At 38.7% G+C, this 12701-nt stretch overlaps 1 pseudogene across 1 annotated transcript; it reads right to left on the reverse strand.

Moving 5' to 3' along the window:
* Positions 1-7667: 7667 nt before the first annotated feature.
* On the reverse strand, positions 7668-12147 carry LOC309658145 (UDP-N-acetylglucosamine--peptide N-acetylglucosaminyltransferase 110 kDa subunit pseudogene; annotated as a pseudogene). The gene has a single exon. The product of its transcript is annotated as a UDP-N-acetylglucosamine--peptide N-acetylglucosaminyltransferase 110 kDa subunit pseudogene (transcript).
* Positions 12148-12701: the final 554 nt, after the last annotated feature.

A 12701-nucleotide genomic window follows, 5' to 3' on the forward strand; every position in this document is an offset into this window, starting at 1 on the left:
GCCAATGAAAACACGACGACCCAAAACCTATGAGATGCAGCGAAAGCAGTTCTAAGAGGGAAGTTTATAGCTATACAAGCCTAACAAAAGAAACAAGAAAAATCTCAAGTAAACAATCTAACCTTACACCTAAAGAAACTAGAGAAAGAAGAACAAACAAAACCCAAAGTTAGCAGAAGGAAAGAAATCATAAAGATCAGAGCGGAAATAAATGAAATAGAAACAAAGAAAACAATAGCAAAGATCAATAAAACTAAAAGCTGGTTCTTTGAGAAGATAAACAAAATTGATAAGCCATTAGCCAGACTCATCAAGAAAAAGAGGGAGAGGACTCAAATCAATAAAATCAGAAATGAAAAAGGAGAAGTTACAACAGACACCGCAGAAATACAAAGCATCCTAAGAAACTACTACAAGCAACTCTATGCCAATAAAATGGACAACCTGGAAGAAATGGACAAATTCTTACAAAGGTATAACCTTCCAAGACTGAACCAGGAAGAAACAGAAAATATTAACAGACCAATCACAAGGAATGAAATTGAAACTGTGATTAAAAATCTTCCAACAAACAAAAGTCCAGGACCAGATGGCTTCACAGGTGAATTCTATCAAACATTTAGAGAAGAGCTAACACCTATCCTTCTCAAACTCTTCCAAAAAATTGCAGAGGAAGGAACACTCCCAAACTCATTGTGTGAGGCCACCATCACCCTGATCCCAAAACCAGACAAAGACACTACAAAAAAAGAAAATTACAGACCAATATCACTGATGAATATAGATGCAAAAATCCTCAACAAAATACTAGCAAACAGAATCCAACAACACATTAAAAGGATCATACACCACGATCAAGTGGGATTTATCCCAGGGATGCAAGGATTCTTCAATATACGCAAAATGTGATACACCATATTAACAAGTTGAAGAAGAAAAACCATATGATCATCTCAATAGATGCAGAAAAAGCTTTTGACAAAATTCAACACCCATTTATGATAAAAACTCTCTAGAAAGTGGGCATAGAGGGAACCTACCTCCACATAATAAAGGCCATATAGGACAAACCCACAGCAAACATCATTCTCAATGGTGAAAAACTGAAAGCATTTCCTCTAAGATCAGGAACGAGACAAGGATGTCCACTCTCACCACTATTATTCAACATAGTTCTGGAAGTCCTAGCCACGGCAATCAGAGAAGAAAAAGAAATAAAAGGAATACAAATTGGAAAAGAAGAAGTAAAACTGTCACTGTTTGCAGATGACATGATACTATACATAGAGAATCCTAAAACTGCCACCAGAAAACTGCTAGAGCTAATTAATGAATATGGTAAAGTTGCAGGATACAAAATTAATGCACAGAAATCTCTTGCATTCCTATACACTGATGATGAAAAATCTGAAAGAGAAATTATGGAAACACTCCCATTTACCATTGCAACAAAAAGAATAAAATACCTAGGAATACACCTACCTAGGGAGACAAGAGACCTGTATGCAGAAAACTATAAGACACTCATGAAAGAAATTAAAGATGATACAAACAGATGGAGAGATATACCATGTTCTTGGATTGGAAGAATCAACATTGTGAAAATGACTATACTACCCAAAGCAATCTACAGATTCAATGCAATCCCTATCAAATTACCAATAGCATTTTTAACGGAACTAGAACAAATCATCTTAAAATTTGTATGGAGACACAAAAGACCCCGAATAGCCAAAGCAGTCTTGAGGGAAAAAAACAGAGCTGGCGGAATCAGACTCCCTGACTTCAGACTATACTACAAAACTACAGTAATCAAGACAATATGGTACTGGCACAAAAACAGAAACATAGATCAATGGAACAAGATAGAAAGCCCAGAGATAAACCCACGCACCTATGGTCAACTAATCTATGACAAAGGAGGCAAAGATATACAATGGAGAAAAGACAGTCTCTTCAATAAGTGGTGCTGGGAAAACTGGACAGCTACATGGAAAAGAATGAAATTAGAATACTCCCTAACACCATACACAAAAATAAACTCAGAATGGATTCGAGACCTAAATGTAAGACTGGACACTATAAAACTCTTAGAGGAAAACATAGGAAGAACACTCTTTGACATAAATCACAGCAAGATCTTTTTTGATCCACCTCCTAGAGAAATGGAAATAAAAACAAAAATAAACAAATGGGACCTAATGAAACTTAAAAAAAAAAAAAAGACATGGAGGGTGTGTATAAAGGAGTGATTATGATGATGAAACACAAAGTCAGTACCATAGCATGGCACAAGTACAGAAGGCACTATTTTTATTGTATTTTGCAACACAGAGACCTAGCGTAGACTCTAATGTGGATGAGGAAGAACCTGAGTAAAGGGCCAGTGAATATTTGGGGGTGATTGAATTGGGAGTCCTAATAGGGCTGGAGAATTGTTAAGGTGGGACTGGTAAATTAGAGGCACCCAAAGATAGGAGATGATGGCCATAGAGAAGATATTTGAAATTGAGATTTAGGAGGTGAAATAGATATTGGAAATGAAAGATCTAGGATATGAGAAGGTGTAGCTGAAGTGAGGTGGGGGGTGCTTAGGTAACTACATGCCCTTCACAAACTTCCCATTGAGAATAACTAAAAACAATGAATAAAATATAGAAATATATATATTTTTAAAGGCATCAGGGACCTGCTAATAAAGTAAGGCCAAAAGGAATTCTAAGCAGGGCCCAAGTGAGATGACCCAGGCACTGCTAATGGCCTTTGCACTGAGGACTTTTGACAAATCAGGGGATCTTGAGATCCAGTGTTCACAGCCTTGTGAAATATGGATGATAGTTGACAAAGCCTAGGTCCAGCCCAAAGAGGGCAGCATAAAAGACAATCCTACATAAAGCTCGAAGGGGTATACTAGAAATAAAATTGCCCCCATTGCAGACAACAAGGACATTTGCTTATGTTAAAATTTGGCGCTGGTAAAGGAGAAGAAAAATCTTTCCTGAAAGTTTCTAAGTACAAGCTAGCCCTCACGTGTGAGTTTTGTTGCCAGAGTTGCACTACCTGGGTGGTCTGGAAAACCTTCAAGCTGAGAATTTAGTTTAAAGTGGCCCTCCTTCAGTAGTACCCATGAGCATCTGGCAGAAACACATGCAAATCCTTTTTAAATGAACTCCCTTCTATCTAGGCTTCAAAGAATTCCCATAGAAATATGAATTCACAATTAGAAAAGAAAAGCATCATGAGCGAGACCCAACAAAATAACAAGCAACTCACATCACCCACAAAAAGTCAATCAGGTGTTGGAAATATCAGATAGTATAAAATTTATATACAATTTATAATGATTAGAGAGCAGAAACTAGGGAGTCATCTGCAGGAGATAAGATTTTTACATATACATAAAAATACATATTAAAGATGGGGACGTTGCTGGTGTAGTCTTTTTATAGGTTTTATAAACCACTTGAGCCTATATCAGTCATTTTAGTGTCTGACATGTTTGGAACTATCAGTGCTTTGTTGGTTTATGGCTTAAATTCTTTTTCTGGTCCGTTTCCTTCTTCCCTTCCCCCCACTTTAAAAATTTTCCTATACATAAAAATAGAATTAAGATTTTTTTTAGTAAAGTTGATACTTATAAGGTCAATATTTTAAAAATGCATTTCTATATACCAGCAACAAAAAATTAGAACGTGTAATAAAAAACAGATGCCATTTACAGTAGTATCAAAAATATTAATTACCTAGGAAGAGATTTAACAAAATATGAGTAAGACCTATATACAGAAAATCATAAAATGACTGAGAGAAATCAAAGGAAATTTAAATAAATGGAAAGAGATACTATGTTTATGGGTAGGAAAATTCAATATTATAAAGTTGTCATTGCTTTTCCAATTGATCCATAGATTTCTTTTATTACATTTCAAATCCCAACGAAGTATTTATTTTGACTGGTGGGCATTGAGGAATGGATAGTGGAACTTGGCAAGTTGATTCTCAAGTGTATCAGAACGGACACTGAAAATCAGTTGAGAAAGTATGAGCTTTAAATAACTGATGCTGAGACAACTGGGTATTCATATAGAAAAGAAGGTATCTGAACCCCTACTTCACACCACATGCCAAAAATCAATTCTAGGTGTCTAAAAGACTCAAAATTAGGTAGAGTTTTTAAACTTTTTGAAAGTAATAAAAGAAAATGCCCTTTTCAATTAACGGATGAGAAGAATCTCTGAGGCGAGACAGAAAAGCACAGGGAGTAAAGTAAATTACTATTAAAGTCAATTACATTAAAGTGAAGAACTTCTGTTCATCAAGATATACCATAACAGAAGTGAAAAGGTGAGTCACACACTGGGAGAGGGTATTTGCTATACCCATATGACAAAGGGTTAGTATCCAGACCATATAAAAACTATAAGCCATTCAGAAAACTACAACCTAATTTATTTTAAAGGGGAAAAAGATTTGACTGGGCATATCACTGAAGAGAGAACACAAATGGTAAAATAACATATGAAAATATGTTCAACTTCATTTGTAATCAGGGAAATGCAAATTAAAACCACAGTGGCATATTATTTCAATCTCATCAGCTTGACAAAAATTTTTAAATGTGGAATACCAAGAATTAGAGATGTGGAACCACTGAATTCTTATACAGTGTTTGTGGGAGAGTCAATTTATTTCAACCATTTTGGAAGATAATTTGCATTATCTATTAGGTTGAAGGTATGCATGCCTTTTGACTCAGCAATTCTACTCTCTGATGTTTGGCCTAGAGAAACTCTTGTACACATGTAGTGGGCGGTAGGTACAAGATGTTCATAGTAGCATATCTGTAAGAGCAAACACTAGAAATAACCAAGATATTCACCAACAGTAGAATGGAGTAAAATTCTGGTATATTCATATAATTGAATACTATACAGAAATAAACATGAATAAACTGTAGTTATTTGCAACAACGTGGATGCATCTCAGGAACATGTTATTAAGTGGAAAAAGTATGTCCCAGAAAGACCCATATGGTAAATTCCAATTATCTGAAGTTCAAAAGCATGCAAAAATCATATATACATACATATATAGGTATATATACATACACACATACACACACACACATATATATATATATATATATATATATATATAGAATGATTAGGAAGGATGGGATTGGAGAGGGACACATAGGGGCTTAAATGTTCTATGTCTTAAATGGGACAGTAGGTGCACAAGTGATCATGTCATTGTTACTTTTCTTATCCTTAAACATTTATTTTATAAATATTCTTTTGTATATATCCGATACTTAATAAAATGTCAAGGCTCTTTGGAATTGAGGAGGTAAAAAGAGCTTTATCACAGAATGATTTCATGCTGGAAAGTTAGAAACAACAACAACGGTCCCCAGTAAAGGTCTGGTTAAATAAATTAAGGTACATCTGTATAACAGAATAGCATCCAGCAATGAAGTGCATACACTGACATGAGATGTTCCTTGTATAGTAGATGAAAGAAGTTACAGAACAGTATGATACCTCATTTACATAAGAAATATAAAAATACACATACATAAGAATATAAAAAGCGTTGAGTGAGTACACCAAAAAGTTTACTGGAATCTGGGTTTGACTATTAGAATTATATTTAGGGTTTTTTTTCTTGATTTCTTCTCATTTTTTTCTACCAGAAACATATATTACTATTATACCAAAAAAAGTCAGAGAAAGAGTAGCAAAAAATATCTAAGAAACATCAGAAAGAAGAATGTAAATATAAAATGTTTGGAAACGACCTTCACAAAATATATTAACATATTATTTGAAGAAAATGGTTACACTTTTATTAGAGTTAAAAATGAGATTTGAAGATAAATGGATTTATCTATCTATCTATCAAGTTTCTGGCTAAAAGGCAATATAATAAAGATTTAACTTCTTCCCAATTTAATTTACAGGATTAAAATAATCCCAAACAAAATCACAATGAAGTTTTTTGTTTTTTGTTTTTAAGGGCAAATCATTCATTTATTGTTTAAAGATTGCAAGATAACATCTGAATTTCTGTAGCACAATGTAAATGTTTTACTTTTTTGATAAAGCAGAGTATAATAGAAAAAACAATTAGTTTCCAGTAATATCTATATCTCTATTCAGAATTAAGCCTTCCACAGACATGTTACCTGGAAACAAAAGCCTGTTACAATAAGCAAAGCTTCAACCAGAGCGGCTATTTTCGGGCAGGGAAAGGTTCATCCCTCTAGGGGGATGCTGTGCTATGTAAAATGGCTGCAAGGTCACAGCCTTGAGGGCGCTGGAAGTCTATTCTCCACATGAAGTAGTTTGGTGAACTTCAAACGTCCGTTCATCTGCAACCAAGCTGGCAACCTTTAACTGATTCTTTCAAGCAGGTAAAAAATAAATTAAAAGAAATCCCTACACTGTTGTTCCTTGATTTACACTGTTAAATCGTTCATTAACATGTAATTCTGGCTAAGAATTACATTTGAGACTCCTTGCTCAGATTTTGGTTAACAGTACAAATCTTTCCGAAATTCAAGTTCTTATTAATCAATAATTTGTCAGCTAGGATACATTCAGGCATCAGCTGCAACTACAGAATAGATGCACTGCCTCAGCACTTTGGAAAGACAGAATCTAGAACACTACTAGCAGACAAAATATCTGTTACTAGACAGCATATGTGCAGTACAGCAAGACAAAAACATATATTCATATGTTGGCTTGTTTAAGCCTCAAGCCCTCAATCCTTTGTTGAAATACAATAATTTCATTTCTATGGTTTTCAATACCAAAAACTCAACCCCCAGGAGGGCTAAAGTCTAATTTATACTCCAAACCAAGTAACAGTGCAGTTCGCTACTACTGAGGCTGAATCCATAGACTTCAAGACCACGTCCAGAAGACAAGTTATTATATGTAACACTCTAGAAGGTCTGAAACATAATAATCATATACATAGCTGGTCCTCCAGAGCTTTTTACCTATAACATGTTTTTTGATGAAAGTTATTTAATGCACTGGAGATAACTGTGACTTACTGATCAAATATTTGAATACTTGTACTTACCTGGGATTTCATTTCTGCTGAAAGAAAAAGGAAGAACAGGACTCACTTTAAAAAAAAAAACAAACTTTAGAAGTGAAAGTAAAAATCTTATCACACACTATCACTTTTGGAAGCAGCACAGAGGGGCAGTCAACGGTAAAACACTGGTGAAATAGGTCAAAACTCTAGGCCAAAAATCCATTATTATTCATCAGTGACAGTACCACAACTGTGCCCTTCATAATTAATAATCACTCCTAAGAATCTTCATTTGGCACCAGATGATGTGCTTAAGAGAAACACTCTGGGAGGTTTTGAATCAGACTTGGTTTTTTGTTACCCAAGTTACAGGAAAATGTTTAAAGTGGGGGGAAGGGAAGAAGGAAACGGACGAGAAAAAGAATTTAAGCCATAAACCAACAAAGCACTGATAGTTCCAAATATGTCAGACACTAAAATGACTGATATAGGCTCAAGTGGTTTATAAAACCTATAAAAAGACTACACCAGCAAAGTCCCCATTTGTCTGTAGAGTTCAGAAACTAAAACAAGGAATATTTTAGCTTAAAACCTTATCTCAAAAGAATCATATACACTTCACATGAATAAAACCTGAAACCAAACATTTTTAATAGCTCCAATACCCCAAATATAAAGAAACAATTAATTCAGAAGACTGGGCAATCTCTATCTCCCCTCCACACTAACCACCCATCCCATGGAAGACCAAGGGAGATCAGACCTTCCAGACTTAGGCAACACCTGGCTGCCGCAAAATTCTACGGAGACTCCTTGTGGAACAGCAGTCTCCCATCTCTTGTGTCTCTCCCTGTCATGATCATGCAGGAAGCAAGTCTGGCTGTGCTATCTGTTATCACTGTCTGTCACCCATCTGCAACATGATATTGCTACAAAGGTAAGTACAAAGTAACGTATCTAGTTCCCTTTCCCCCAGAAGGTTGAGGCTCAGGTACAGGGGTAATTCTCCTGCGCACACAGTCATTATTTAGGCCGACTCAGTGACTTCAACAGGCTTCATCATGTGATCAGGTTTGTTGCCAGCTGCATAATGCTCCCACATCTGTAGATAGAGGCGCTCTAGTTCCATTGTGTATTGTTTGGTGTTGAACAGAGGGCTAGATATTCTCTGCTTCCAGACTTTGCCACGAATTCTCTTCAGGTATTCTAGATCAGTTCCCAGTTTCACAGCTATGTCTTCATACTCTTGTCTATTTTTAGCAATAAGCTCAAGACAGCCTAAACAAGTGAGCTGGGAAGCTGCAACTCGGGAAGCAAGAGTCTCTCCTGGCATAGTCACCATGGGTGTCCCCGACCAAAGGACATCCATCCCTGTGGTGTGTCCATTACAGAGTGGAGTGTCCAAGCAGACATCAGCCAGCTGGCCTCTCCGAACATGTTCCTCTTTAGGAGCAACAGGTGAAAAAATGATACGGTTCTGGGGAAGGCCCATATTTTGCGCGTACTGTTGAATATTAGGTTCTCCTACTGCTGGGAAACGCAACAGCCACAGTACGCTATTGGGAACACGCTTCAGAATATTTGCCCACATCTGCAAAGTAGATGGGTCAATTTTATATAACTGATTAAAGTTACAGTACACAATGGCATCTTCCGGTAACCCGTACTGAGAACGTGTGGTTACAATAATGGTACGGGGAACCTCCTCTCCAGTGGCAGCCTTATTGTTGATCTGGGTAGTTGCCAGTCCATTGGTAATACTGAATCCATTAATTGTTATCTGAATTTGTCCTCTGTTAATCATTTCAATAACTGCTTCTGCAGTCGTATTCATAGGAATGACAGGCATATTAAGATCTATATTACTGCTGTCTGTTTTGTCTCCTCCATCAGGACATTTCATCTTGACAATTTTCACGTCTGGTAGACTATCAAGAAATGCTTTGAGGTCGATGCCATTCAGCACAATTCGATTGTCATAAATGTGCCCATTGGACTTAAAATCGATGACTGCTTTTTCCTTCAGGTGAGGGAACATATTAGCATGATCACCAATAAAGAAAGTACGGGGCATATAAGCCAGTTTCTCAGAATACTGCTCAGCAACTTCAGCAGGTGAAGTTTCCTGATCAGTGATGATATAATCCATGAAAAGCGCGCCACTAGTCCCAGGGTACCCCAGCCACATTGCCTGAATAGGAGCTGGCCTGAGCGCAAAGAGTTCATTTCGAGCACCCCTGGTATAACCATTCAGATTTACGAGGACGTGTATACCAGCTTGATGGATGCGATCAGCTGCTTTTCCGTCGCATGGAATCTGAGAAAGATCAACGAAATGATCGGCTTCTGCCATCACCTTCGCTCGGAAGTTTGTGCCATCATCTGGGCTCAGGGCATAACAGAATACCTCAAATTTATCACGATTGTGCATGCCTGGAATAGACTGCATAAGATGAGAAGTAGGATGGTTCCCAAAGTCAGAACTCACGTATCCTACACGCAGTCGACCATCACTGAGCTTCAAGTCCTTTGGATGTTCATACGGTGGTTTATGAAGGACACTGATGTTATCCAGGCAGAGGTGCCCATGCCTCTCGGCAATAGCTTTCCTGACGCCGTGAGGAAGAGGATATAACATGCTGTGATGAGGCTGCACGGAAGGCAACCTGTTCTTCTCTAACTGGTCAGCCACTACGCTGACCAACCTCTTCATGCGCTCATCATAGTCTGTCCAGTCACAGACAGTCTGCAGGCAATGAGCCAGATTACAATAAGCGTCAGGAAAATCAGGTTGAAGCTTCAGAGCAGTGCGATAAGAAGCAATTGCTTCTGAAATATTACCCAAATCCTTGTGAATGGAAGCCAGATTGCTGTGGGCTTCCGCAAATGCAGGGTCAATCTGAATGGCACGTGTATAACACTGCAAGGCTCCCTGAACATCCTGCATCCCCGTTAGAGTGTTTCCCATATTACAGTAGGCCTCAGCAAAGGTAGGACTGATTCGAATAGCCTCCTTATAATGCATCAGAGCTTCCTGCACTTTTCCCTGCTGCTGCAATACACTTGCTAAATTTGAATGGGCAGCAGCAAACTCTGGGAAGACTTCTAATGCTTTACAATACAAGCGAACTGCCTCTTCAATGTTTCCCTGTTCTCGCTTGATATTGGCTAGGTTATTCAGAGAGTCTGCATGGGTGGGACACAGCCAGAGAGCTGTATTATAACAATCTTCTGCTTCGGCAACACTGCCCTTCTCTTTGAGAGCGTTGGCTAGGTTGCAGTAAGCGTCCGGGAAGTGTGGTTGCAATTCAATAGCTCGCCTGTAGGTGTCTATTGCCAGATCTATCAGGCCTTGCTCATAGTATACACAAGCCAGGCTGCCATGTACCACTGCATGATTTGGACTCAAGCTTAGGGCACGAAGGTAAGCTGCCACAGCTCGTTCAAAAATCCGTGCCTCTTTGAAGACATTTCCTAAATTGATATAAGCATCCAGAAAATTGGGGTCATGGGTGACAGCCTTTTCAAAGTGATGAATTGCAAGCCAAATCTCCCCTTGTGCATTGAAAACACAGCCAAGATTACTCCAAGCTACTGCAAAGTTCGGTTGCGTCTCAATTGCTTTCAAATAACATGCCTTGGCTTCTTCCAAGCGACCCAGGGCTTTGAGCAGGTTCCCCAGGTCACTGCAAACACAGTACAGATCAGGATTGTACTGAAGAGCAGAGGCGTAAGCTTGTACTGCCCCTTCCATGTCGCCTGCTGCTACCAAAGCGGCTGCCAGGTTAATATAACCATCAGTGAAATCTGGTTTGAGACGCAATGCATGCCGGTAATGCTGGATTGCTTCCTGCAACTGCCCGCTTTCCTTGTACACATTCCCCAAATTCGAATAGGCTTCTGCCAGAAGAGGGTTCTTTTTAATTGCCAGAGTACTAAAGTGGGCAGATCCGTCCAGCCTTCGACACCGGAAGTGAATAGATGAAAGTAATAAAAGTACACCAGTATTGTCTGGCTCTTGTCTCCAGAGCTGCATGCAGTGTCTCTCAGCTGCCTCAAAATCTCCCACCTGATAGGCTCGATGTGTCAACTCTGCTAACCCTTGGAAGGAAAGCATACGTTTCGTTGGGTCTGTGCTGTCGGCCACATTGCCCACGGAAGACGCCATCTGGAGCTTCTGGAGGGAGTGCGAAAAGAGGGTAATTGAGTCCCGCTGCCGCCACTACTGGCAAGAATGTTTCTAGAGGTAGCAAATACAAGGGCAGCAGTCGTACCACTGCTTTGGCAGGCTTAAGCGGCGGCAACAGTTACATACACTGAACCTTAGGAACTCTGGTTGGCCATCTATCTCTCACGGTCTTGCAAAAATCACCATGAAGTTTTTTTTAATTGATAAGATGGTTCTAAAGTTTATCTGGAGATGCAAGAGGGAAGAGATGTGGGGACATATGTATATGTATAACTGATTCACTTTGTTATAAAGCAGAAACTAACACACCATAGTAAAGCAATTATACTCTAATAAAGATGTTAAAAAAATATAGAGTTTATCTGGAAGAATAAATGGGGCTATTGATAATAGAATTCTGAAAATTAAAATTAAGAGGTTAGACTTGTTCTAATGGATCAATTTTAAAATGAATGCTAAAGCGACAACCATTGAACCACTATGATACAGTCAAATAGAAAGCTCTTAAACATCTAGTAGAAAGTGCTCAAACATCTCTTTATATTTTTAGAAACAGTGAATGTTGGAGGAAATAATGGTAATAGAGAAAGTATAAAATAAATAATGTTGGAATAATGGTTAAGGAAGGGTAGTTAATTTTTACCTTAAAATACGTTCTAAAACAAATTTGACTGTATTTACCTAAGATAAATTATAGATAAGTTAATGTAAAAAAATTTAAATCATTGTTCAGAGGGAGCACAGAAAATATGTAACAGATTCACGATGGTATAAGTCACTAAATCCAATGACTTTGCAGGACCAACTGATAATCTTGACTACCAACACTCTTTTTCTTCCCTTTGCCTCCTTTGACTTCTATGACACACACTGCCCTGATTTTTCACCTCACTTTGGTTGCTACTTCTCCAGTTCCTTTGCAAGATTATCCTCCTCTGAAAGCCATTACGTGTTTGAGTTCCTCAGGGCCCATTCCTTCTCTACACTGTCTCCCAAGATATTCACATTTACCCACGGCTCCAATGACCACCTCTACTCAGGTGACTCAAATTTAACTCTCCCCCAGGCATTTCTTACCTATCAGTATAAGTCAGAATCCCTGAAAGAGAAAGGTGGCACACTCAAATGTACCGTAATTAAGGAGACTGTAGTCAAGAGATCATTTGCAAAGGGTTTGGGGAAAACAAGAGAGGACAGTAGTCCAGCATCTCAGGGAGCTTTTACTGCCTAGGCTTAAAGGAGGAGGTTAGGGACTTCCCTGGTGACTCAGTGGTTAAGAATCCACCTGCCAGTGCAGGGGTTCAAGCCCTGGTCCGGAAACATCCCACATGCCACGGAGCAACTGAGCCTGTGTGCCACAACTACTCAGCCTGCACTCTAGAGCCTGCGAGCCACAACTACTGAGTCCGTGGGCCACAACTACTGAAGCCCGCGTGCCGCAACTTCTGAAGACCGGGCA

Source organism: Balaenoptera physalus (genome assembly GCF_965194825.1).
Source record: "Balaenoptera physalus genome assembly, chromosome: 3".
Lineage (NCBI taxonomy): Eukaryota > Metazoa > Chordata > Mammalia > Artiodactyla > Balaenopteridae > Balaenoptera > Balaenoptera physalus.